This window comes from Danio aesculapii, chromosome 1 (assembly GCF_903798145.1).
Source record: "Danio aesculapii chromosome 1, fDanAes4.1, whole genome shotgun sequence".
Classification (NCBI taxonomy): Eukaryota; Metazoa; Chordata; class Actinopteri; order Cypriniformes; family Danionidae; genus Danio; species Danio aesculapii.
Genome location: NC_079435.1, coordinates 17,099,338 through 17,105,337, shown reverse-complemented (window position 1 = coordinate 17,105,337; position 6,000 = coordinate 17,099,338).

Sequence of the window (6,000 nt, the reverse complement as noted above, 5' to 3'; positions counted from 1 at the left end):
TCCACTGTTATTAGTTTGTCCAGTGGCTAGCCATGTACAGCGGAGGATTTGAGACAAGCAGAGTTGACCACAACGACGGGGTTCAAGTCTGGCGAAAAACTGTTCCAGAAAGCAGGTAAGACAAAAACAAAAGCAAAAAATGAAAATAAATCAGTAAATAACACAGTGAGAATGTGGTAAAATCTGAAAAGTGGTAAAAACCAGGTGACCGCGAGGGATTTTCTTTTTCTGGATTGCTTTTGAAAACACTGTTGGTTGTGCTTAGGGAAGTGGGTGGGCGCTGGTCAATCGGTGCTTTTGAAAACACTATAGGTTGTTTTCACATGACGTCATTGATGACGCGCAAAATTCAGATGAAGAGCAGGAAGTGTTTCTACTACATAGGAATCGCTATCAGAACATCAAAATATTTCTCATTTTTGTTGTTTATAATTCTTTAAAGCGGGTAACATAAGACTTCTATAGACTTCTAAAAGTTTTTGCTCATAAAGAGGGAAAAGTTAAAGAAACTGGCTGATAAACAATAGAAAAGGTGGCTTGTAATAATTTTTTTCAATACATCGATGTGTACAAACTTTTTTGAACACAATAATTCATTTGACAGCACTGATAAAGATTATATACAGGCCTAGCTATGTTTAGTTTATGTTAATGTGTTATATAAAAATCAGATACAAACACCATTACACATACAAAATCTAGGAGGATATAAATAACTTACCCTGCCATGTAATCGCTGCAATGAAATCTCTGTCTTGTTTTGCTATAATCCAAGTCTTTACTGGCGTTTCGTCAGAATAAACAACCAAAACGTGAACATCAAGATACGCAGCAGCGGTGAATGTTTGTTGATGGTAAGTTCATTAAGTTCATTCCCCTTACAAAAATAAATAAATAATAATCTAGACTGTGTGACACACATCAAATTCAGGTAATTATCTATTGTATGCTTCCAAACACTATAGTATTTACTAAAGTAATTTTCATGTAGCGTAATAGCTTATACAGTATATTCCGCCTCGATGACAGGTAAATATAATTCAGTTTAGTAGAAAACTTGGAGTTTTCTAAATAATATAAGGATCATGCCCAACATTTGTGGTTATTTTCTATTTATATCTCCTTTGAAATATGGTATAAATCGCAAAAATACGGTACAAAATTGCAAAAATGTCCGTACTTTTTTACTTCCTGCCCTCCATCTGAATTTCACCAGAACCATGTGATTGAAAACAACCTTTCGGTTGGGTTTAGGTAAAAGGGTGGGTGGGGGATTGGTTGGTTGTTTAGTCAGTAAGTCAGTCAGTCAACAGCGGCCTCTGGTGGATTTACATGAGAACAACAGGCGCAAATGACAGTCACGAGAGAAATCTGAGATCTCAATAAGCATACACAGCACCCTCTGGTGGATTTGCAAAAACAAAAACTGCAAAAACCGTAGCTCCTGGGACGTATTTGGCGCTCTCCAGAAATGTATATGAGTACATAATCAGAATGAGCCTGGGTTGTCCAAATGTGGATTTTATTTAAAACAAAAATGTACTTTTGGTGTCCTAAATTATCTTTCGATCTTTAGAAGAACCTTTTTTGATAGTACAAATAAGAGATCATTTTTTCCACTCTTAAATATTATTTACAGGATCAATAAAACCAGTAAACAACCTTCCAAATGGTTATTAAAAATATATATTTCTGGTTTCCTAAAGAATCCTTTTGGAGATCATTTATTTTTTCCACTTTCATAGAATCATTAAAACCAGTAAAGAACATTTATTTTTAAACAAATATTAGCTGAAACATTTAGTTAAAAGCTAATTTGCCATAAGCTATCAATAAAACATTCCAGTATATATTTATCTGACTTATTATACAATCATTTTTTACAAGTGTAAAGTCGTATTTAGTTAAAATTGACAATACTGTTTTCATAGTACATACAGTATAAGCGCCACTAGCATTTTCCACAAGTTATACATGCTGATTTAACAACAGGAAACATAGCAAAATACCCCTAAAAAATTGCTCTTATGACACATTTCAGATTTAATCAGATCAATAATGTACATCACAAAAAAAAAGCCTCTTTAAACAATAATATCCATAAAAAGACATTACAAACTATGGCACACAGTACAGCAGCTGAATCTATTCAATAAAGAATATATGGTGAACAATAACTCAACAAACATGAATTCGTGATAAGGCAAGAAGGACATGCTCTGATGCTTGTTTTCTCAGTCAACGAGGAGCTGATAATGGTGTAGTCATTCATTCTTCCACATTAATAATGCACGACGACATCAAAACATGTCCATGATGTAATTTACATTCATGGTTAATACTTTCAAATGGTCTCAGCGTATTCACTAAACCTCCCGCACTGTTATATTTACCACAATATCAGTTATAGAATTGTCCCGTGCACTAATGAAAGCTTACTGATATTGCATGACAAAACAAACAAACAAACAAACAAACAAACAAAAACTAAGATATAAAAGCAAGAAAAGAAGATTAAGGGAAGTCACTTTAAAAAAACAATATTTAAAAAATGCGAGGGTTTGAAAAAGCTGATATGAGATGAAAATGGGACAATTTTTTTTACAAACACTCACAGACATGTGCACAAAACACACACAAAACAAAGTTGTTGTTTTATTACCTTATATTTGTACATAGGTGATTTAGTCCAAGCTAGTCTGCTTTAACAATCATATACAGTTAAATAATAATAATAATAATAATAATAATAATAATAATAATAATAATAATAATAATAATAATAATAATAATAATAATAATATACAGAGATTATATACAGTCATACCCATTTTATCAGAAGTTTGGGGTCTGTAAAAGTTTTATAAAGCAGTTTTCACGTTCATGCATTTATTTGATCAAAAATATAGCAAAAACAAATAATAAAATATAAAGAAATGTAATATTTTACTGTACTGGCCAATTTCTTGTCATGATTACGCCAGACTTCAGTCACATGATCCTGAACTTTTTGTTTTCTTTGTAACATAATAATTAAAAAAAAAAATTCCCATTTTAAATTGTGTTACTTTCTTAACAGACACATTATTTTAAGCTACACAATTTTACAATGAGAAGCAAATGCAAATTTATAATTTACTTCACTATATGGCAGTCAAATCCTAATCTAATCATGACAACCTATATATGTATCATTGGAAAGGCTTTTTAAATACATATTTTACCTTGTTTTCTTAAGTTTTTTTTTGTCATGTAGGAAGAATAATAGATTAAAACCCTTTTTACTGTCATCACCCTTCAACCTATGGGGCCATTTGTGATCCCATTTTTAAACCATAATATTGTAGTCTAAACCTAAAGCAGTCTTAACAAACTATTTATCATTTGAACACTTCAAATGTCTAGTTTCTATATATAATGTGACTTTTTTTTTTTTTTGAGAATTATTACTGAGGAACAGTTATTTATTTATTGGCGACAAGAATATTCATCAGAGTAAAACATTACTTTGCTACAGCAATCAATATGTAAACAATTTTTATGTTTTTTAGAGGGTAAATTTAGATCAAATACCACCAAACTGCTCATACTTTGTTAGAATTCGATGTCTACTTGATTAATATTTTCAGAAATATGAAAAAAATATGGTTCATATTTCTTAAAACATACACTGAAACAGGGAAGCCCTCAATGGAGACGGAATGTCTGCTGCTGGTGATATTTGGTATTGCACCCAACAAAATGTTAAAGCTAATTTTTTGAGGTATCAATTTCAAATTTGGAATATAATTTGATCAGATGTTTAGCTTTGATTTTGTCAATTTTAGGCTAAAATGTTTTTTGTTAAACATATTATGTAATATATAAAATATATATTTAGCTTTAGTTTTTTAAAACTCTCATCATTAAGGCACATACATTTTATTTTATTGAACTTTTTCATATTCCATTGAAATTGTCTTCTTTAAAATGAGACCAAGCTTAAACCTATGCATCAAAGCGTTGAAAATTGGCAATCATTTAAGTTGAACATGCTGTTTTCATGTCTATGTTCAAAAAGTGGGGCGACAGTTAAGGAATAAATTGTAAAAATATTTGTTAATTAACAATATCCATATTTTTTGATTCACAGGTGTCTTCCGTGTATTTACGGTTGTGAATTGCATTTTGGGATGTTGATCCCATTGATTTTTGACGTTGAAAAATTCAACAGTTTAACAAAGTGACTTTTAATTAACATTTTAATAGTTTGAAATAATATAATGTATATTTTCCAGAGATGGGTTGCAGCTGGAAGGACATCCGCTGTGTAAAATGCTGGATAAGTTGGCGGTTCGTTCCACTGTGGCGACCCCAGATTAATAAAGGGACTAAGCCGAAAAGAAAATGAATGAATGAATATAATGTATAAGAAATAATATATAAAGACACTAGTCGGCAAAATAACAGAAAATGGACTGGCAGTTTATCACAAGGTTTTTGTACCATATATATGACACCAACCCAGACAATATATCGCTTAAAACTATTAATAATGTTAATAAAAGTGACTTTTCAAGGTTAAAAGTTGTTGGAAGAAAGATCAAAGTCCCATAATGCAAGTCATAAATATAAATAAATAGGTAAAAATAAAAAACATGCATCACAAAATACAAAAAAACTATTAATATATGGATTTTTTTACAGTTTACAAAAATTAAAATACAGTTAAAACCATTTTAAACCATTTTAATTTGTATATAATGCTAAATATAGACAGTTTACATGTTTCAAAGCAAACATGTCCGAGTGCACACACACATATATGTATGTGTACATAACCAGTGTGAAGAGCTATTTATCTGAGGGGCCACAGCTGGCTCTTTTCGCCTGGAAAAAATCCATTAAGTCTGCGATTGGTGGTGCAGTGAGGGTGAGCAGACCAAGGCCTCCAGACATGATTTCCAAGGAACGACTAAAGAGTTTGTGGCCAGCAGACATCAGGCTTAAAGCGATCAATCCCTGAATCTCGAACGGCTATAGATCTCGTCTTGTGCTTATTAGCGATGGATTACTGCGCAATTGCTTCCAAATTGGTAAAATTAAGGAGAGTGAAGGAAACAATACATCATCTGCCGGAGAACCAAGATCTGTGTAAATCTATTCAAACAAATCGGGAATTTGCAACATCTGAGGTAACACTTAAAGGAGTAGTTCACCCAAATAATTCTTATTTACTCACCATTCAGTGGTTTCAAACCCTTATCTTTCTTCTGTTGAACATAAAAGAAGATATTTTGAGGAAAGCTGGAAGCCTGTAACCATTAACATCCATTGTATTTGTTTTTCCTACTATGGAAATAAATGGTTACCAGTTTCAAGCATTCCTCAAAATAGAAGAAAAAACTCAAAAGGCTATAACCACTTGAATGTGAGTTCATTTATTTTTTGGGTGAACTGTCCCTTTAATTCACACCAAAATATCACTTATGTTGTTCTAAATGGTTTTTTGTCTGTGAAAAATATTAACAAAAAAGAAATCGTTAATATAAACAATCTTTACATATCTTCTTTTATGTTTCATCGAATAAAGTTATACTAGTTTGGAGCGAATAATGACATAATTTACATTTTTTTGGGGATGATATATTCCTTGAACTGGTTATATAATATCCTCCATATCCTCATATTCTCGTAGTTTAATACAAAGACAAAGAGAAAGAGCACAGATTAGGAGCATATCAGGAGACTCGAATACAAGCTACAGAAAAGCAGCTTAAGGTTAAGATAAGAGAGAAATTTCAATGGGCCACTTGCATCAGTCTGAGGTTAAGCAAGAGAAGAGTCCGCCATTTCCATCCAGGTATATAAAAGTCTTCCTCCATTTTAAGCAAAATCTTTTTTTCTTTGAACTACATGAAATGACATCAAAACATGATTTGGAAAATATTTTAGTAATAACTATTTGCAAAGTTAACCATTTGAAACAACAGTTTTCAATTGCAATATCTATATATGTTA